Below are 23680 nucleotides of genomic sequence, written 5' to 3'. Positions count from 1 at the left end.
GGCTGATGAAGATTCTTCACTCTGGGGACCTGACACAGGTTACACCTACAGTAATCACTCACACTACAAACGCTAGTGCAGCACAGCACAACAGCACAGTGCTTCTCATCTCCCACCCTGTCTCTAAGACTGGCTTGTGGACACAAGCGCTCCCTCTCGTTTGCTTTACCACTCTCTTTTTCATAGCGTTCCAAAAGTGCAGAGATATACAATCTCTCTCTCTCTCTCTCTCTCTCACACACACACACACACACACACACCCCACCCCCTTTGCTTTTTCCTTCATCTGCCGTTTCCTTTTTCTCCCCCAGCAGCGGTATGCGTCTCACTTCCCGATTATGTGCAGTGAGCGATGTGCGTACAAGTCAGGCAGCGAGTAGTGTAAATAGAGTAGATGAGAGCTAAAAGGACTCGAAGAGGAGGGAAAAGAGGAAGGTGAAGAGAAAACCTGAGTGGTTTGATGAGGACAGATGCAAGCTAGAGTTTGTGAAGCGCTTGGATTTACCCATGTGAAGTGTCCACATCTTAATTCCTGCTGGCAAAGGGCACAATTAAGGTATGTCGATCTTTTTATTTGCGCACACTCGGTCTCTCTCTCTCTCTCTCTCTCTTTGTATTTGCTGAGGTTAGCTTTTTTTTAAATAGAGCAATGGTGAATGCAATGAACAGATACGGAGCTCAGAGTAGAGCCAAAAAGGAAATAAAAATACATGACAAAAAAAGGACCTCTTAAAAAAACCTTGTGATGGAATCTAATTACCCATGTCCAGTTGAAGTTTAACCCCCAAAAAGGAAGATGCACTTATTTATTTATTTATTTATTTATTTATTTTTAACACTTCTACATCTGAAAAGCCTGGGGCACTTACATCAGTACATTTTATTTTCACTACTAGAAGATGAAGAGAGTGTGCAGGTAAGCATGGGCACAGAGTTACAAGAGGTAATTTTGCTGATGTATGGTTGTTTTGTTGGCTTGACATTAAAGGATGAGATAAAAGTGCACTCCACACAGCACAGACTTAAGTCACAGGGCTCTGATTACTACTCAACCCCATGTAGAGTTTCAGTAAGTATATACTGTATAGTGTGCACGTTGCATGCGAGATTTACCATTCCCTTTTCACATTGAACTCAAGTACACATTCGATATTTACATATAAAAGCATTGTTGGTCTCTAAAAAGGTTTTAAATGCTGGTGAGGGGGAGTTTGGGTACCATCAGGGGAGCTTTTTAAGTGATTCCGGAAAAGGGAAAAATTTATGACAGTCCTGGGAACCACAAGTGGTTCATGTGAGAGTGTGTACAGATGATAATAGTTTCTCAGTGGAGATAAGTCAATCATTTCAAATGTACAGTAATAATAATAATGTATGCCCATAGTGCTGTATCTAGCAAGAGAATGTTCTGTAAAGGTTTCTCCTAAAAGTCTCCATCCAGTATAGAATATGCTCAGTTGAATTAAATTGACAAAATTATAAGTTGGTAAAGTCTTGAAAACTGTGATTGCACAAAAATACTTATGGAGCAAGCTGTTGGTAGTTTGATCATAAATAATTTCTCTTTGACAACTTCACAGTATTAATTATAATTAAATATAATTTGTTTATTGAAAACAATTGAAACTAACAGGTGTTAAATGTTCATGAATGTACTCATTTCCCGAGACATAATTTGGGCAAATTTCTTTTTTTCATATGATAGTACAAATTTTGTGACCGCCTATCATATAGTACCTAGTTTAAATTATCCACAAAAAAAATGTGAAGCCTGGGCATAAACTGTTTTTGGGATTTGCAAAACTTTAGGGTATCATCATGCTAAAAGTGCAGAATGCTCTTATCAGAAGTCTTGGAGACAGATATACAGTATATCATGAATGGTTAACTAACCATTTCCTTGCTTACTTGTTCTGACATCAGGCATGAATTATATACAGTAATTGTCATTATAAATTACACTCCACAGAGTAAGCATTTAAATTCCAGCCATGCCGCAGCTGTCCATGTGAAGGCGTCTAAGAGTGAAAAGGAATGGTGGAAGGATAGTGTTACTATCTCTTCTGCCAAAATATCAAAATATCGGCATTAGTCAATCATGGGCATGTGTGATCTAATGTAACTACAAAAGAATGCAGTTAGAGAATTGTGCTGTGCTGTAGCATGAACGGCATTTCAAAATACAGTATGTGATAGAATTCAATTTCAATTCAATTCAATTTTATTTGTATAGCGCTTTTAGCAATTTTCATTGCCGCAAAGCAGCTTTACACAATTAAAAGAATTATTTAAGTTTGTATGAAATGTGAATTTGTATAAATCAAAATGGTCAGTTTGTCCCTGGTGAATCATGTGTCTTAAAGAAAGTGCATGTTTACTCTGACCCATCTTGGTAAGTAACTGTAATGTGCTATGGGAGAGTTAGTGGATACAACGTTGGCAAATGTCCAACCTGGTATGGAATTAGTACATACAAATTAGTGTAGCATTATTTAGATTAGACATTTTGTGTTATGATAAAAGAATCAAACCAACCACTGTGAGGTAAAAATATCTTTTACTGCCACACATACAATGAGACAGTGCATTGGATCATACATGCTTTATTTAGTTCCCCTGTGTATTATGAGGCAGATGCTACTGAGCCTGATAAACCATTCAAAAGAGGTATAGAGAGACAGACTGAAAATTCACAACATGATCCTTTTTAAAGCTGCCAGAAGGTGTAAAAAAAACAACTTCTTTTAGGTCAGAGACAATACTAAATCACTGTTGGATGTTGACAGCATGTTTTGAATTTAAAACACATGCCTACAGATTGATGGTAAATACATTTTAACGTGTAGACACAAAACTTCATTACAGTATATCACCATATGGAAAGTTGACACAGGATGCATGTTCGATAAGTGTTATTTTTCTAGGTAAGAATGTAAGAAGATAAGAACAGAAACCCATCACAACTGTTCTTGTACAGTAATCTTCATAAGTTAGTACCCCCTCTTTTAATTAATTTTATTTTGTGTGTAAAAACATAATAAGAATCATCTGCTCACAGTGAGTCTTAGTATTATGCAAATACAACCTTATATAATTTTTTCACTGTGCCATTATTTATTTAACAAAAATTAAACAAACAAACAAACAAACAAAAAGAAACAGTGGACAACACTAAAGCCCCATTTACACTGCAGGTCTCGATGCCCAATTCTGATTTGTTGCCTATATCGGATTTTTTTGATCGTCTGTTTACATGTTTTTCAACTGTGACCCATATCTGATTAAAATGTTTACACTTTTCCAAGAAGTCGCAGTTTTAATGACGTAGAGAACACAATGCCTCGCAAAATCCGATCTGTCTGTTTACACGACAATCACATTAGCACATATCTGATTTATTTCCACATATGAAGGAGGCCTGAAACCGAGCAAGAAATTTCGGAATGCATGCGTTTTTTTCCCTTTTTACATGGACATAGAACATATCCGATATGTGTCACATATGAGCAAAAAATCGGAATTGGGTCACATTCAACTAACAGTGTAAACGTAGCTTTAGTAACCCCTTCTTGCTTCCACAGGATTTAAAAGGGTAACTTGCAGCCAGGCGCTGCTAATCATCATCCCTTGATTAACTAATTATCCGCAGGTGTGCAGGACTCAATAAAAGCAGAAGTTTCGGCAAGTTGCTGGGGTTCGTTCTTCGTACGTCGCTTGACACATCCGAGATGAACTGACACATCTAAGATAAGATCATCATGCTAATTACGATCTGGCTAAGTTGGTTCTTTGAGCACACCTGTTGTTGATGATTAGTATAGCACGATTGAGTTGTCTAGGATTATTGCGCATTCTACGTTGGTGTAAAAGATGATATGCATCGACAGTAGAAACACTAATCACAACTCCTTTGATTCGAGTTCAATTTTTTTTGTAACAGCATTATGCGCTAAAATGCCCCTCTGCCATGGATTGCCCCCCCTACATAATCGCTATCAAAAATTATATTAAAACATAAATTTATAGGTTAATGTTTTACAATTTACAAAATATTGTTTATTTTATAATTAAATTAGTTTTGTCCACTTTTTCATCATAAAAATATTAATTTTTATTATATATATAAATATTTATTTGCATATTTATGACAAACCCCTGAAAAATAAATGTGCCACAAAATAAACATTATACAAGAATTTGTATTAATGGTCTTAATGGTTGTCTCGTGCCTAGGTTTTATTATAATAGTAATATCATATTTGATAATAATAAACCTATGAATTTATGTTCAATTATAATATTTGATAGCAAATATGTGGGGGGGGGAATCCTTTAATAAATATATATATATATATATATATATAAATACCCACACACACACACACACACACACACAGGATACTTTTCTTTTTCCACGTGAGTCAGTCCGCATCAGTTGTGCTTTTTAACCATCTGATTTAACCATCAGATGTGACCTCACCATTTCAACCAATCATAACCCGGGAGCAAGGGCTAAATCCTGTTTACATGAAATAAACCTACTTCCGAGCAGGTTTAAGAGCCCCTATTATGCCATTTTAAAGGTTGCTACTATTGCTTAATGAGTCTCTTAAAACAGGTTTACATGTATGCAAGATTAAAAAACACTTTAGTTTTATCCAAAAATAGATTTAATTTTACCCAATTTCTAAATGATTCGTAAACAACTCGTGTGAAGCAGTTCGAAGATTCAGTCTGTCTAAACCCCTCCTTTCCGTGAGCCCTCACTGCTGTAATTGGTCAGATGGCGCGGCCCTTTATGATTGGTTTACTGCTACAGCGTGTGTAGGAAAATGAAACGCTTATTACCATACCTGAATGACGGCTCTGGAGACCCAACAATACATAGAAAAGATGGCGTCGGTTTTACCGTGTAACGACCAGCTAATTTTATATTAACTGTGGCTACAAAAATTAAGAGGTCTTTTATCTTTGTGTCAAGTTGCGTTAAAAGGCCGGTAAGCAAAAAGGTCAAACACAAACAAGTAGATAAAGCAAACATGTATTGTACAAAACTAAATAAAGTAAACGAAAAAGGTGCACCACAACCAAACAAGGATACAAACAATATTTACAAACTACATATAATAAACGGTATGTGTATGTGAACGCAAGTGAGTGGAAAATATCCGGAGTCCGTGTTTATTGTATGTGTGTTATCCGAGTATACCGAGTATGGATCAGTCTCACCGGGGTTAATGAAGTCCGAGAGGCTGATGACGGAGGGTAAGAAGTCCAGGGAATATGTTCAGTCAAAGATAATCCGGTTAAAAAATCTTCGAAGGAAAATTATCCACAGCAATCTCTCCTTCTCTCGTCCAAACAAATAACGGCAGCGCTAGTCCACCATTCCCGGCTGTTCCTTTGAAGGCAGGTCAGTGCGGATGCATTTTTCCCCTCGGGGCTTGCCGTAGAAGACCCCTGGTCTGAACCATTCAGGTGTGTGTTAACACAACGCCAAGAGAGAAAGACATAAACAATGGTCTTAGAGAAGCAATTATTGCTTGGAGCATGGAGGTGGACTGGTTGATTTGGCATTGTTTTGCAGCCACAGGACCTGGGCACCTTGCAGTTAAATAATGGTCCATGAACTCCTTTGTACACCAGAGTTTTCTAGAGGCAAATGTGAGGCCATGTGAGCTAACTTGGTCCAAATGCAACAGGGAAATGCTCTGGAAAATCTACAGTAAATCTACATTAGAATGGCTTAAAAAATAATGGTTTTGTTAAGCCTTGTCAAAGTCCAGGACTCAACCCAACTTGAAATGATGTGGCAGGACCAAAAGACAGCTGTGCATTTGCGAATGCCCCATAACCTCAATGAACTGAAGCAATTTTGTAAAGAAAATTTGAAAAAGCTAAAATTGCTTCACAATGATGTGAGAGACTAATTGTTGCTGAAGTTAATTTAAACCAAATGATTACTTTAAGTTATTTCAGCTAAATGTGGCTTCATTTTTTTGTTAAATAAATAATAGCACAACATAATGTTCATATGAGGTTGTATGTGCCTTATATTAAAACCTGCTATGATCAGATTGTAAAAATATGAATATGTTTTTACAAAAAAACAAAACAAAACAAGGGGATACTTAATTTTGAACTTAACTGTATATTAAACAAAAAGAGAATAAGTATTGGTGCTGGATTTGATGTAGCTCGATTTTAATTTCCTAAAAAAAAAGTATAAATAGCACACATGCCACACTTTTGAAATTGTATATGAGTTTATATCGTTATATCTTTTAAATACCCATCAGACTTAATTAATAGGCATAACACATAGTCCGGTACTGTATACAGTCACAGGATTCAAAAATAAACAAGCAAGCATGACTAATTTGGAAAATCAAAAAGTGTATTAGAAAGTGTGTATTATTTTTTAAGTGTAAAAAATTTTTACATAATAATGATAATAATAATAATGATGACAATAATAATATTATTTACATACTTAATATAACTTGTTTCCTTTTAACCTCAATATCTGCAAGTCAATAAATGTGACTTCTTCTTTCTTCTTTATTGTCGTTCGGCTGTTCCTTTTCAGGGGTCTGAACATGTCCAAATCACCCCAATCTGGCCTCTCTGACTTTATCTCCAAAACATGTAACATGGGTTGTCCCTCTGATGAACTCATTCTTAATCCTATCCATCCTTGTCACTCCCAAGGAGAACCTCAACATCTTTAGTCAATAAATGTGACTATATCTAAAAATTACTGAATTTATCCAATTACTGCCCATATAAATTATTATTTATATATTTTTAACACATTCAAGTCCTGAGTCCTTGGTCCCCACAGGACTGATCTGTTCTTTCTCAGCTCCCTTGAGAAACTACAGCGGAACTAAAACAGAAAATAAGAACATGTATTCCCAGGAGTAACTGTAGAAGCACAAACCCTAATGAACAGGTTTCCTTTGACCACCGGTGTACACAAATGGATCAGATAAAGAAAGGAAGCAGAAAAAAGATTTCCTGATACTGATTGCTCGTGGATACTGTGATGACTAATCAGCTGAAAGCACAAGGGAGCAATGAGACTCGGGTGTAGGAGCTTTGCCACTTTACTGGATATTTTACTAACATCGCTCTCTCTCCCATGCTCTCTCTGTCATTTAGTTGCTGCATCCCTTCTTTTCTTGCTCATCAGAACTCATTTGGGCATCTGGGCAACTAAGGCAGAGGAAATGCATTTATTGAGGAAGGTCTGTGCTGAATAAGGGCCAGAAGCAGCACCAGAGGAATATTCAGATACAGGTGGAAAAAAAAGATTTTTGCATTTTAAAAACTGTTGATCGTATGGAACGATATGTATTAATGTATTAAAAGAAATATCACATTAGAACATTTCCCCTTTCCTACTTTCCTTCTTCTTTATCTTTCGGTTGTTCGCTTTCAGGGGTCGCCACAGCTAATTAACTGCCTCCGTCTAATCCTATCCTCTGCATCTTCTTCTGCCACACATCTAACATAGGTTTTCCCTCTGACAAACTCATCCTTGATCCTATCCATCCTTGTCATTCTCAAAGAGAACCGCAACATCTTCATCTCTGCTACCTCCAATTTCACATCCTGTGTTTACTTCAGTGCCACTGTCTCAAGGCCTTAGAGCATCGCTGGTCTCACCACTGTCTTGTACACCTTTCCTTTCATTCTTGCTAGTACTCTATTACACAACATGCCTGCACATGGCTCTTCACCTCCTTTTCACACTCTCGGTTACTCTGGACTGTTGACCCTAAGTACTTAAAGTCCTGCACCTTCTATACCTCTTCTCCCTGTAGCCTCACTGTTCCACTTGGGTTCTTCTCACTCACACACATGTATTCTGTCTTGCTGCAGCAAACTTTTATTCCTCTGCTTTCTAGAGCATACCTCCACCTCTCTAAATTTTTTCTTCCACATGTCCCCTGCTCTCACTACAAATCACAATGTCATCTGCACACATCATAGGCCATGTAGTCTCCTATCTAACCTCATTTGTCATCCTGATCATCACCAGAAACAAAAAGGGATTTAGAGCCGTTCCTTGATGCAGACCCACCTCCATCTTGAACTCTTCTGTCACACCTATAGCACATCTCACCACTGTCTTACAGCTCTAATACATGTTCTGCACCACTCTAACCTACTTATCTGCACGACTTCATCATACAATACCACAGCTCCTCTCTCGGCACCCTGTCATACACTTCCTCTAAATCTCCAAGGACACAATGCAACTCCCTTTTACGTTTTCTGTACCTCTCTATTAGCATCCTTAAAGAAAATACTGCATCCGTTGACTCTTTTTTTTTTCTTCTTTTTTTCTTTTAGGCAAAAACAATATTGCTGCTTTCCTTTCCTACTTGTCCATTTTCTCAGAATACTTCTACTGGGATGTACAATACACAACAAATGTCCAATAAATTCTTGCCTCATGCGTTATATCTATGATAAAAAACACAGACATATGCAATTTTACATCCTATATTTTACATTGTAATAGGTAAATCCAATATGTCAGATTACTGCATGTCCTGGTGTCCACATTGTCTAAACACTTACCTGTAGGTTATTTTAAATAACCTACCAGTAAGTGCAAATGTGTGTGCATAGTGGGCTATGATGGACTGTTGTACTATTCAGAGTATATTCCTACCTCACACCAAGCGTTCCTGAGAATCTACAGACACCCTGACTAAGATAAAATTTTGTATGTTTGATTTTTCGGTTTTTGTTCCCCCTGTTCTAAATATTTTAAAAAAGGAGGCTATCAAGGAGGCTAGCACATAGACAATGGCATCATCAGCACATGGGGTGTCGTTACATCAAGAAAAAATTCTGATTTCCCTGTCCACACAACATCTTTACTTCGGAAGGAGTTTTCCAAAAGCTCCATCTTCAATGACCAAAACTGTATTTGCATGTGGATTATAGGCCAAAACTTATGAAAGAAAAAATCTCTGTTTTTAAAAAACCGAGCTACATGTGGACATGTGTCAAAATACAATGGTGAGTCAAAATTTATTTTAATTAAGTCTTAAAAAAGACGAATACATAATTTTTCAACATAATGTCCTTGCTTCTCAATACTCTTTGTCCATTGGTTAAGTTTCCAGATTCCCTCATCAGAAAAATGAGCTGCGAGCCACCAATATACAGTACAAATACACACCTGCACAGCAGTGAAGCTAATGTTTGACTCACCCTTGTGTGTGTGTGTGTGTGTGTGTGTGTGTGTGTGTGGGAGATATATTTATGCAACGGGTACCGAAAAAAAAAAAATTAAATTACTGAAAATTTATAATAATAATTGCAAAATCTATAAAATAATCACGTTTTGTTGTTTTGCCATCTGAATAGAAGAAGGCATTTCACAAGCAAAAATTCACATGCAAAAATGTAACAAAAAATTTTCTTTGCATTTTTTGTAACCAAAAAAATAATTGGTTATTTATATAAAACATATTTATATAAAATATACCAGGTATTTATGTAGCAACTTCAGCTGCAACTTTATTTCCCCTCTTGTCTGTTTTAACCACTCAGCATTACGAAACACTGGCCTGATCATCTGTCACCATCTGCACCTGTTTCCCCACAGTTTTTAATGCTTAAAATGATTTATAGGTCAGTGTGAGATAAGCTCACTCTACAACTTTGTTTTAGACCATGCTGCATAGCCTCAACTAAATTTATAGGAAGGCTTTTTTTTTTATTATTATTATTATTATCTTTTTGTGACAATTATATTTTTTACATACTGAATTAACCACGCAGCAGCCTCACCACTGATATAATTCTTAAATATGCTTTATTTTCTAAATACATGTCTGGAAGCTTCTATATCTCTCTTATAATAGTACTAAGCGTTCTGCTTTTTAAACCACTACTCTCTGCTTCCTTATTCAGAGTAGCTTCTTATCTGGAGCTCACAAGAAATGTATTTTATAGTGTGGACAACAGCTCTGTCTCTACTTGGTCAAGTGAAATGTCCCCTAAAGGTGGTGTAGCAAGAATGAAGCTTAATTATGGCCTGAATTAGGCATGAGCTGCTTTAGGGGAATTCCAATGTAGTTTAACTTACAGACCTGTGACAGTAGAATAGATCTAGGGTAATCCTCTGTTTATTGTGTAACTGACTATTACCTGTCACTACAGCAGAGAATGCAGAGAATATGGTTGTACAGAGATGTACAACCATATTCTACAGAGATAATGAGAAGAGCACCAGTTTGTTTGAAGATACAATCTGGACTTGTATGAGCCCTGACTTGTCCTCCTCCTTCCTATCATTTCGAAGCTAATCTCTCCTTTTCACTCTCAGTCATAGTGCTATGTCTTTTTTTTGCTTGCTTCATTTTTTTTCACCCTCATCAATCAACAAATTTTCTTTTACTTTCTTACACCCACCTTTCTACTTGCCTTTTTAATGACAGTATAGAGTGTCTTGCATTCTGGCTCACACAGTGCTGATTGCAAGTAGAACCTAACAGCTTCTAACTGTCCTTGTGTTAGCCTGTGAGATGTATGTGTATGCATAAACTGGGTGTTTGCATGCAGGTTTTAAGCAAACACAAATATATTTACTGCTAAAAAAAAATAAAGAAACACTTTTTAATTAGAGTATAGGATCAAGTCAGTAAAATTTCTGAGGATATTGATCTAGTCAGTTAAGTAGCTGAGGGGGTTGTTAATGGCAAATAACATAAAGGTGCACTAGAGGAGCAACAATGAGATGACCCCAAAAAAGGAATGGTTTTATAGGTGAAGGCCACTCCCTTTTTTCCCTCCTCATTTTTCCCTCAACTCTCCTTCACTCGTTTTGCGTTTAGCTATGGTCAGTGTCATAGACGACACACAGAGACAATACCTGGACCCTTCAGAGATTGCACAGGCAGTACAACTCTTCCAGGATGGCACATCACTATGTACCATTGCCAGAAGATTTGCTGTGTCTCTCAGCCCAGTATCAAGATCATGGTGGAGGTTCCAGGAGACAGGCAGTTAGTCTAAGAGATCTGGACAGGGCCGTAGAAGGTCTTTAACCCATCAGAAGGCCTGGGATTTGCTTCTTTATTCAAGGAGGAACAGGATGAGCACTGTCAGAGGCCTACACAATGACCTCTATCAGGCCACTTGTTTGAATGTCCTTGACGAGAAACAGACATAGACTTCATGAGGGTGGCCTGAGGCTCTCAGATCCTCTATTAGGCCCTGTGCCCGTGGAGCTTGATTGGCATTTGGCAGAGAACACCAGAATTAGAAGGTCTGCAACTGGTACCCTTTGCTGTTGACAGACACACAGCACGTGTGACAAATGGGAAAATGTCTGGAGAAGCTGTAGAGAAAGTTATGTAACATTGTAACATTGTTCACCATGATCAATGATGGTCTGGGGAGGCATATCCGCGCATAGTCCAGGAGGTCCATCAGGTAACCCGGGACAGCATCCGTCGTCTCATTAGGAGCATGCCTCGACATTGTCAGGCATGCATACAAGCATGTGAGGGCCATACACACTACTTCCAGTACCATTTTAAGTTACTGCAACAAAATTTCAGCAAAATGGACTAATCTACTGCATAATTTTTAAATGATTTATGGGATGTCCTTGAATTCAGCCCTCTATAGGTTGATCATTTTCATTTCCATCAAATGATATAGCATCCTTTCGTTTGTAACACATTATCTATTTCAAATCATTCCACACACATTCCATTATCTATTTCCCATTGAGAAATGTTCCTAATGTGTATGTATATACAGAGGGAGTCATGTCAAATAGTACTAGTAGGCCGTGTAAATGGCCAGAAAGGCATGTCAAGATTTCACAGTAAACTTGCCCATTCAAGCCCTATTTATTCATTTACCTGGTTCCACCACTAGATGTTCTCCAAAACACGTTAACACACGGCAGCAATTTATCTGCATTGAGTTGCGAACACGTGATTTTAACAACCCACCCCCACAGAACTGACGCTATCAAACTGCACTACAGAGATAAAGATGGCGGCTTAATGGACTATTCGTGGTAAGTGGTGTTTTTTTTATTTTATAAAATTTGTTTGGGGTAGTTTACAGTTTAATTTCCCGGTTTAGTTTTTTTTTTTGGGACGTTTTGAAACTCACAGGCAGCACCAGCAGCAGTCAGATGTGACTTTAGATAACTTAATGGTTTGTTTACCACGTCTGGAACTCACAAACTCACAATGTCACTCTTCTTTTCCTTAAAAAGATGCTAAAGCTTTAAAAATACTATTAATGTCTCTATTACAAAAGCTGCAGAACCCGAGGAAGAGTGTTTGTGCTCTCTGAAAATACCTTCAGAATCAGACCGCGTGTTGTCTGGATAAATTCAGCATTTATTTATTCTTCAGGTAAGAGTTAATCCGCAGGTTATTTCTGTGACTGGAATATAATGTGATGCAGTTCATGAGAGACACAAGCTGAGGATATGTACAGGAGCTAGCGAGTTAAACGCTCATAACCAGGTTTATATTTTCCACACTTTGGCTGTGACTTTGCACGGTAGCGTGCGCGCTTAGTTAACGTGTGTGTAGGTGTGGGGGGGGGGGGGGGGGGTGGCGGGGTGGGGGGGGTGTACTTGGTAAGTTATAGTTTGGCTTCAGGGATGAACTAATGCTCACATACGAGTGTTATATCGCTTAACTTTTTTGTATGAAAAGCGCATTAAATAAATTCTCCGTTAATTTAATACAGACAAAAATACAGACCATCCTGGGTTACTTTGCTGTAACCCTGTTCCCTGTAAAGGCGGGATCGAGATGCTGTGTGAAAACGCTATAGGAACATCAGAACGCAAACCACAGCATGTTTAAAACCAGCTGGGACAATACCATTTATCACACTGCTGTTAATAATATTTAGTACATCTGGAGCTATGGTTGGAAAAACCTCTTTAAAGAGACGAGGTGGAAGAAGATCATTAGAGGAACCAGAGGGCTTCATATGACCAACATTTTTTTTTTAACAGAGGCAAACCAACAGGCTTAAATTGGTCTAATACAGCAGGGGGTGTAGATGGGGTTAATGGCTTAGGCACAGAATGGTGTATGAGGGCTCTAGTGCTCTCAACCTTATCTATAAAAAAGTGCAAAAATTTATCACATAATTCATCTGAAGCTTCCAAGCAAGCAGTTTATGGAGCATTAATCACAGTGTTAATGGTTGTAAACAAAACACAAAGATTATTACAATTGGAAACAATAATATCAGAGAATTATTTAGTTCTTTAGATTTTTACAGTTTTTTTGATAGATTCGCCAACTGTCTAACATGTCCTTTTTTCACTTTCTCTTCGCTTTTCTACATTCACGCCTGGCTGCGCGTGTACAATCATTTAGCCAAGGCTCAGGACTGGGTTTTAAATGCCTAGTTTTCACCGAAGCCACAGAATCAAGAATATACAGGAATTTAGAATTAAAACAAGAGAAATGAGATGCCTCTACATCAGCAGTACAAGAATCAACAACGGAGATTTGGCTAAATGAAGTGGAGAATTGAGCTGCAGTGGAGGACATAACACGGTGACGCTGCGCAGGACCGCGTGGCTTTTTGACCACAGGGCATGGAAGCAGAAGATCAAAGATCACTGGCATATGATCTGAAAATGATGCATCATACACCTCTAAGTTTGCAACAGAAATACCATGGGTCAAAACTAAGTCAAGGGTGTGGCCAAGCTCATGTCTAGGACCAACAATGCACTGTACAAAATTAAAAGAGTCAATAATATTTAAAAAGTGTCTGCCCAGTGGTTTATCCAGACAGCAGGGGGTTCGGCATCGGCATCCTGAGACACAGCAGGATATGACCTAAGGACTAACGTGCTGTTAAAGGGTGCCCGTTACACCAATGGTTGTCTGAAACACCAATGGTGGGGAAACCTGAACACCGACCCCCTGCGGGTGCCTAGGAGGGCACTTTCTTGTTAAAAAAAAGGTTCAGGACTTCTTCTTTGAGAAGAAGACGGTGCGGCAGTCCGATTTCTTTGAGGCGGCTTGTGAAGGGCGGCGAGCCGTATTCCAGTCCTTACGAGGGGGTGCCCGGCTGCTGACGCTTTCCTTCTGAGACAGGGGCATCAAGGAGGAATGTTCGATCCTTATCCTTGATGCCTGTCCAGTTTAACCACAGGTGCCTTTCTGCGGACACCAGGGAAGCCATAGAACGACCAATAGCATGGGCCATTTCCTTAGTCGCGCGCAGAGACAAGTCTGTAGCCTGGCTTAGTTCTGTGAATGACCTATCCACAGTGCCACTCGTGCTTAAATCTTTTAGCAGATCAGCCTGGTACGCCTGCAAGACCGCCATGGTGTGCAATGAAGTGCTGGCCTGACCTGCTGCTTGAAAAGCCTTTCCTACCAGGGTAGAAGAAATTCTACACGGTTTGAAGGGAAGTGTTGGCTTTTTTAGGAAGGATGATGTCCCAGGAGAGAGAGAGAGCCTGTGAGCGTCTCTTCTATCTGGGGCATCATCATATAACCATGTGCTTTCGCATAAACGATATTCGCATAGAACGAAGTCAGTACAAAAATAGTCAGTACAAAAATACGGGATGAGTAGGGCTTGCTCCAAGAACGAGTTAATTCGTTGTGGAGGTCATCAATAAAGGAGAGAGGGCAGAGTTGTGGCTCCATTGCCTGGCCACCCGACAGAAATTTGTTGTCTAATTTAGAATATTTGGGGAAGGCTTGCTGCAGGAATGCAGCGCGGCGCTCGTGGTTTTCTAAAGAACGTGTGGTTAACACTAAGGGTGTCACGATTTCGATTTTAAATCGAAATCGATCGAAATTCATGCTTAATCTCGATTATCAAATCAAAAAATGGATTCGTCAATGCTGCCACGCCCCCATGTCACGTCAGCTTGGCTTGCCAAGTGGAAAAAAAACACGCTTGTTGAAGTGCTGCGAGTCAACCTAACAGCTACAACAGCCAAAAGATAGCATGGCAACTGCAGACGCAGGAGACCCGTCGACAGAACTTGAACCCCCTCCTCATTCACTGAAGTTGCCGGTGTGGAAGTATTTTGGATTTCCAGTGAGTTATGTTGACAACGTTCGTGTTGTCGACAAAAAAAAAAACAGTTTGCAAGCTCTGCTATGTACGTATACCACATTATTCCACCGGCAGCACGACTAACATGGCAGGGCATCTCCGCAGGCACAAAACATAGATTTGTCTGTTAAACCGACAAGTGTAACACAAACTACTCTCCGTCTTCATTTGGAATAAAACTTCCAAGTAACTCAACACGTGCAAAGGCAATTACAAGCACGGTAAAAGTATTTATTGCCGCGGACATGCGACCTTATTCAGTGGTAGAAAACTCCGGTTTTAGGCATTTAATTAGCGTGCTAGAATTGCGCTACGAAATCCCAAGTAGGACGCATGTCACAGCTACGGTGATACCCTCCATGTACAATAATGTGAAGGAGAAAGTTATTGAAAGTCTTAGCAGTGCACATTTAGTAGCCTTGACTACAGATTGCTGGACCTCCAGAGCAACACAGAGCTAATGACTGTCACAGCGCATTACATTAATGATGACTGGGAAATTTAAACTCCAGTACTTTAAACTCGCCCCATATATGAAGCTCACACAAGTGAACATTTAGCAGAAGTGGGTCAGATATTATATTGCATAAAAGTCTTAAAATGGCATAGCGTGTGCTTTCAAATTTTTCTTTTTTAAATTGAGAATCGAATCGAACCGTGACTTTAGAATCGAAAATGTAGTCGAATCGAAGATTTGGAGGATCGTGACACCCTTAGTTAACACTAACAAAGTAAACATGGTTAACACTAACAAAGTCCACTGGGTAACATTAGCACAGGGAATTAATTTACATTTAATTATTTTTAAGTATTTTTCACACTCTGTGGTGTAGGTATACTAATATATTTTATTTTTATTACAACTAGATATTCTGTAAAGTTTATTTATCTTTGTCTTCACTAAACTCTTTGGTTCTCTTTAAGCAGAGCTCCGCTGTGAAGGATTGGGGGGGTCAGACAGGTGATGGTTGGCCTTTTACAGATACTGAAGAAGCCTGAACAAGCTGTTGAGGGAGCTGTAGTTGGAATGACGTCACAGTGCAACAGCTTTAGAATGATGTTTGGTCAGGTCTATATTCTGAACATAGAATTGCAAAACGTCTGATACTTTGGGGGAAACAGAGACTTAAAATGTTCCATCTTTGATAGGTTTTTAAATTGAGATATTAATATAAAAGAACCAGATAGAGACTGATAACCAGCTGGTGTTATCCGGGTATTTTAATGACCTTTAAGCAAAATACAACATGTATTCACATGTTTTATACAAATTACTGTTTTACCTTTGACTAGTTTTAGAAGAATAAATTTTATTTGTAAAGTCATGTGTGCGTGTTTTAATTCTTTGGGGGATTGTTTGGGTATTTAAAAAAACATTTACTTGAACCAACTACTTCAATGGGCAAAAAATGGGGGACAACTTTGTTTTAAATAGTCAAAGAGTTGGGCTAATAATAATAATAATAAATATTATAAAAATTATTACTGGTCATAGAAACAAATGAAAAAAAAACAGTTAAGCACTTGATCATATGTATCTGTGCTAGTTTGTGTATGTGATTATGTGACCTATAATAATTTTTTTGTCAGTATAAATACATTTTTGGGTTTTAAGAACTCAATCAAAAGAGCAAAGACAAACTTAGAAGGAGTGAAAGGTGAGAAACCTCAGTGGAAAATACTAACTATGACATGGTGCTAATTGCTCTGTGTGTGTTTTTTTTGGGCTGGGAAAGGGGTTCTTTAGACCTGTCTGCGCAAATGTGTGTGTGTTAAAGCCAACAGAGAAATGCAGGAGCGCACACAGACACACCTCTCCATCCACAAGTGCTTGAACTGTTGTCTTGTAAATCGTTGATTAAACCTATGGACACAGATGTTCAGCAGTCGTAAACACAAGCGCAGGGTCTGTTTTTGTCCTTAATTAAAAGGCATCAATATGTTAATAATTAACATAATGATAACATTGTTTATTTTGCTGAATAAGGTAATAAGCTATATTTAAAATATAACAAACCAGGAAGAATATGTTTTATACATTAAAGTATAACCAAGTGCCCTAACAAACATAGCAACAGTGTACAGTACAGACAAAGAGTGTGTGCGCTGGGGGGATTGAAGGTGGATGAGGATAATCATTTACAAGACAAAAGACGGTCAGAGGTGTAAATGCAAATCTCCGCTTTGCTATTCGGTGTGTGTGTGTGTGTGTGTGTGTGTTTGTGTTTTAGGTTCCTAGGTGTGCATTCTTAAATTCAGTCTAAATCTTTATAAACGCCAAGTTGGAAAATCATGTTTGAGAAAATGACAACAATTAAACACTTGATCATTTGTGTCCGTGCTTTTTTGTGCTTAAGTGACCCAAAATATTTTTTCTTAGTTTTCTTAGAACTTTATTAAAACTAAACTTAGGAGGAGTGGAATGTGAGAAATCTCAATGGAGAATGTACTGACGTCTCCTTATTACTGACAGTTAGATGGTGCTAAGATGGGTTTTTTTGTCCTGCCAGCGCAAATGTGTTCAGACAAACCTGAAGAATGCAGGAGCACACACACACTGGTGGCACTTTAGCCGTTAGTGGTTCAACGTTGTCTTGTAAATAGCTGATTAAACCTATGAACACAGCCGTTCAAAAGAAATACTAAACATACACATGGTCTATTTTGTCCGCAAGTAAAATACATCGATACGTTAATAATTTACACCACCATAACATCAGAAGGATCTGAAGAGACTTGTCTCTATTACATCATGACTTGGAAACGTTCACAGTATATTCGAACCATAGACAGTGTTTATTTAGCTAAAAATTACAAAACGGCCATGTCCAATAAAACAGTGCATCTTTAATAAGCCATATTGGTTTCGAGTCAGAAGTAAAATTAACGAAAGACCAAGAAGCCCCGTAGACTTGACCCTGAACAGCCACGGGCTGGCTTTAACAATATTAGTTGATTATTTTTATATTTATGTTTTTGTATATATTTTTAAATGTTCAAATGAACGTTTCTGAGTATATAATTTGTAGTGTCATCTTTTTACAGCGTTGGCTGATTTTGTGATTGAGACCTATGGGTTACACTGAAATAATTCTTATTAGTATTAGTAAGCCAGGCTTTATTGACCTTGGACAAATCACAACATAAGCCCTCCCTTTTGCGCACGTACTCGCTCTCTCTCATTCTCTCTTGCATACACACATACACAAATAACACATGAAATCATGTAAAACCAAATAAAACTATGGCAAAAATATATAAGCAGGGAAAAATACAGTAGTATCCTGTAGGTGAGCCCATCCCTGTCCTCAGTGGCAGTTCTACATTGAATTGCTTCCTGGGCGAGACTCCCTCCTGGCGCCCCAAGCCACCCCCTCATTTTTTTGTTTTATTGTAGTAATACTGCATGTTGTTCCGTAACAGACCAATTTTTGCAAAAAATAACTAAACTACTCATAACTTAAATAAATATACTCTGTACAAACAAATATTATTTAAGAAAAAATATTTTAAATTATTAAGAATAATATACAAATAAAATATAGAAAAATATAGAATAAATCACACTAAAGAAAATTTAATTATTTATTTCACTGCAGAACAGTAAACACAAACTGAAACTAAAATCTGTTTAATTTCTGGCCTTTCTAGATGCAAAGTCATCAATAATGGCATTATATAAGATATGCTCCCCTATTGAATAATTAATACTTATGACAGCAAGGCCAGTGAGCCGTTCCAGAGATATGGTTGGATACCATGTCCAATAACAATAAGGAATTTTGTTATAGTTTCACTGTAAAAAGTGAATGGTTTATAATGGTATTAAATAGAAACCATTAGAATTTCTGTGATGGTTTGTATATTAGGCTTTTATTGTGTTTTTTTAGCATGGTAAGCATCATAAGTAGGCTAACAAACCTAAGAGTTAACGTTATACCACTAATTAACATAATGACACGAATACCTTAATCATACAGAGAGAGCATTGTTGCATAGCTTGATCTTTTGCCCATTTCTCCTAATCTTCTTTTCTTTTTTTTCTAAATTGGGCACCGGACAGCTTTGGCCTTTTTCTCTCCATCACTGTGTTTACTTTTAGTTGACGATTTGACAATCAACAGATTTCCCCCAACGCTCTCACTCACGACCAGAAGTCAAGACTAAACCAATTTACCTCCACATCACAATCGTTTTTTATTACCTATTTTTATTAACCATTTCACACAATTAAATTAATAAAAAAGGACAAATTATTGGTCTGTGTTTAAAATATTTTGAATGAAATGTGATTTATTTGTAAGAAAATCAGGTGTCATTGACATAATTTAGCCCCGGTCCCTCCTTGTCCGCTTCATTTTGGAGAGGTGAACTGTACTCTGCGCCCCCCATCCCCTCTCCTCTCCGCTCGCTCAGCTTCTGTGCAGCTCCTTCAGCAACAGGGGCAGCACAGGTGTCATAGATAATAGAAAAACCTCTTAGCGGCACAGATCATTTTTTCCTCCAACGCTGCCCCGGGCGGCTGCCCCGTTCGCCCATGCCTAAAACCGCCACTGCCTGTCCTGCGATAACAGGCACTAACCCTCTGAAACTGTTTAGTTCTTTTAGTATTGTTTTAAAGTGTAAATGTTTATGGGGATTTAATCTGTCTCTGCTGCCGCATCTATTCACAGTTGTGATAAGTGATTAATGCCTCATCAGATCTTTAATAGGGTAACGTTATATATGGTAAAATAACTAAAGAAATACTGATCCCTGGACAGATATTTGTTCCAGATATTATGCGCCATTAATCGATTTGTTATGCCAATTTTTGACTATCAGCGAAAAAAACATTAGCGAAAACATCAAAAATATAACGAAAACAACCCCAAGCAGAAGTTAAATTTTAAGCTTTACTTTGCAGCAAAATATTATCTACCAGTGTATCTAACAGAAATAGATAAAATACATCGTAATGTAAAATACTGTATATAGCCTGCTTTTGTATTCCGTACCTACAACGACCGGTATAGATAAATTAAAGATGTTACTATGTCTTTAAGGATTATTAAGGATGTCATAAAAAATATTTTAACTAGTTTTAGCAATAAGTAGTTAAAATAGCAAAAGCATCATGGGTTGTGTATTGAGTGATTTAAATTTGTTTTATTAATGTTTTTTCCCGCTATTTTTTACCACATCATCTATTTATGAAACCATGTTGACGTAAGTTATGTTATATACGGCTGCTTGGACACTGCAGTTAACTGAAGCAGTTAATGCTCCATCTGGCAGGATTATACAGCATTGCAACCATCTTTTTAGAAAATGCATGGGGGCGGGGCAATGTTAACTGCGTCATTGCGGGGGATCACATTCCGTGCACGGGTCGTGCATGGTCCTGTCATGGTACTGTCATGGACCTGTCATGCTCCAGGCGGCTGTTTGACGTGGCTCCCACTGTATGTATGTATATACAGAGTCAGCCCAACATTTTTTTACACACTTCAAGGTAAAGAAATAGTACGATTTATTTTCCATTAGACTGATCGGTTGCGGCAAGCAGAGTGGGCTCGCATAGAAAGCGGCTCCTGCGAGCTTCCTCACATGGCTCCTTTCATTGTTCTGCCGAACCGGGCCCCCCCCACTCTTATTGGCGTGGCGGCTGGCAAATAAGTCCTGGACAACCCTCACCTGGATCGCTTTTTCAGCTGAGAATGGAAGCCTTGACATGAGACACACGGCGGCCTTTTCTTCTTTTGCGTCAGGTTTACGAAATCTGTCTCTGTTTGAGAGTTCAAGTGCCGCGGGAGATCCAGCAGTGTGCTCATGGCTGTCCTCTGTGGCAATCGAAGGCGAAATTCCATTCGCGCCTTTGAAGTCCCTGGCGCATAGCATCATGCCTCTCGCATGCCACTCCTCATGTTTTTAGCATCCACCTCACGACTCTGCTCTGTATATCTCCCTACATAGTGAGCTCTGGAGTGAGCAAGAAGTGATAGAAGATTTAGGCTCATGCCACAATATAAACATAAAGTAAACACTTGCATCGATCAACTACAATGTTAAAAACATTAACATCACAACCACCTAAGTTTTGGGTTCCCCTTGTGTCACTGGGATCCAGTCCCTCAGTGCTTGACCAAGTGGGATGGGAGTGGACCATCTGGTTTCCACAGAGATGTGATATTATGTGGTGTTATTGTAAAGAGAGGTGGGTAGATAGACAAAGGGTTTCTTGTATGGATAGTCTTAGGTGTAGTATAGCATTTGTTTGCGATTTTTTGCATTGTTATTGTAAGGGCCATCAGAGGGATAATAAGACAAGCATTTTTGTGTATACGCTACATTTTAGTATTTGGCACCGTTATCTCATATCAAGATGATCACTATTACAAATACAGGAGTGGTTTTATTACCTCGGTCCTGTAGAATCCTCTCAAGCCGATCAATACTTTTTTTGGGGGGGGGGATTTTTTCCAGATTTTCTCCCTAATTTAGTTGTGGCCAATTCCTCCCTGTCACATTGAGGCTACTAATACCATTCAGCCAGGAGGGCCGAAGACTATCGCGTGTTTCCTCTGAACTGCGTGACGCCAGCCGACCGCATCTTTTCAAACTGCTTGCTCACGCACCGTTAGGAGTAACACACTTGGAGGAAAGCGCTAACCACTCCTTTCGCGTGCGCGAGCTTACAGATGCCCCAGATTGGCTGTAGAGCCGTGATTAATGTGGGAGCACAAAGTACCTCTCATCCCTCCCCTCTGAGAGAGTTTGGCCAATCAGCTCTCTCTAGACCACCGGCTGTGAAAGGTAACAGCATCACCCGGGGATCAAACCAGCGATCCTCGGATGATAGGGCGAGCACTTTACCACTGCGCCACTCAAACACTTTAATAAACACTTTAATGTTTAAATAACCCAATAGAGTAAATCCTCTGAACACAGATCTGCTCCAAAACCCCAGTGTGTGGTTGTGCGAGCATGTGTATAAAAATGAAAAAATTTAATGACAGTATCCCGATATGATTTCTGTCAATGATTATTACTGTAACATTCTTTAGGATAAGGATTAAGACAGACAGTATGACTTTTACACCTGTTTGCTTCTACGTTTAAGAAGGAAATAATTATGACCGTCACACCTCCTTACTCTTAAGTCATCTCTTCAAATCCTCCCCATATTTATTTATTCAGATCACAAAATGCAATGCTCACACACCCTTTTAGTTTACCTGTATAGGCCTGTTTCTTTTTAACACACCACTCTCTCGCTCTTTCTTTCTCTCTCTCTCTCTCTCTCTCTCTCTTTCTCTCTCTCATTCACACACACACACACACACACACACACACACACACAGCGACAATCAGCAGAAGGGAGCCTAAACATCTCAAATTAAGATCTGGCTGTGATGGATGTTCCCTTATCTTGGAGAGATATTGCACCTGTTTCCACCCTGAATGATAGCCACTTCTCCCCATCATTTATATTGATTTGTCTCCATTTTTACTTACTGCTTGCACAGACGCACACACGCTCACACACACACACACACACACACATTTATATTCCTTGACAAATTTTGCTCTCTGTTATCACTGCTGATTCAACATTATGGAATTTATAAGTAAGTGACACTTAGACCACTGTAGTCCACACATAGCCGGATATTTTTAAAAACAGAGATTTTTCTTCTTCATTTTAAAAAATAATTCTGTCCACACGACCTACGTTTTAAAAATCTCTTTGCCGACATGAAAATGCAAAATGCCCTGTTAAATGCTGTTAGGAGCCTTCCTTATCAACAGGGGGCCAATCAGAAGCCTAGCCAAAACGTCATTACCTGTTGCATTTTGTGAAAGTCTGACCGGTCTCGTCCGAAACCTCCGTCTCTGTCTGCGGGGTCTGTGTCGCCAGAGTTTTGTACAGTATGTAGCAGCAGTGAGCTTAGTAGTAGATTCAGGCTGTTCAACTCTGTTCATTAACATAATGTGTGAATAACTGTGCATGTATGTGCACGCATGCAAAAAGTCCAGTACGCAATGTTAACACAGTCACTAGTTTACTGTATGTACGTCCACTATTGCATGAAATATCCTTATAAACAAAGCTGGCATCAAATCAAGGAGACTGGCACACAGGCAATTACATCATAGGCACAGCACAGGTTACACCATGCTAAAATCCCTGTTCACACCACACCACTAAAAACAGAGTTTGTACGTACATATGTATATACACATTGTATCTCAGCAAAAATTGGATATTGTGATGTGAAAAAGGTTCATTTTTTTCATTACTAAATTGAGCTATACTGCTATATTGTGGATTCACAGTAAAATAATTAAAACCTCCTCTTTTGTTATATTTAAATTATTCTGACTTACCGCTCATGAAAATTAAGTATCTGGAAATGAGAATATTTTCCGTTTGAGTTAAATTACTATTCATACAGAATACATACCTTGCATCTCTCAGCATACAGTAGTTCAGTACACGCATGGGAAGATGATCACTTACACCCTCCACAAGGATGTTAAACCACAGAAGGTCATTGCTAAAAGGGCTGCATTTAAGCATCTTAATAGAAAG

General features: G+C 38.6%; 1 long non-coding RNA gene across 1 annotated transcript; it reads left to right on the top strand.

Moving 5' to 3' along the window:
* Positions 1 to 260: 260 nt before the first annotated feature.
* LOC128541756 (uncharacterized) lies at positions 261 to 8448 on the top strand. Its single transcript, XR_008365653.1, has 3 exons — positions 261 to 556; positions 7165 to 7302; positions 8362 to 8448. It is a non-coding gene; the product is annotated as an uncharacterized LOC128541756 (long non-coding RNA).
* Positions 8449 to 23680: the final 15232 nt, after the last annotated feature.

The sequence above is a fragment of the Clarias gariepinus genome, chromosome 14, assembly GCF_024256425.1.
Source record: "Clarias gariepinus isolate MV-2021 ecotype Netherlands chromosome 14, CGAR_prim_01v2, whole genome shotgun sequence".
Classification (NCBI taxonomy): domain Eukaryota; kingdom Metazoa; phylum Chordata; class Actinopteri; order Siluriformes; family Clariidae; genus Clarias; species Clarias gariepinus.
This window is presented reverse-complemented; position numbering and strand designations above follow the sequence as displayed.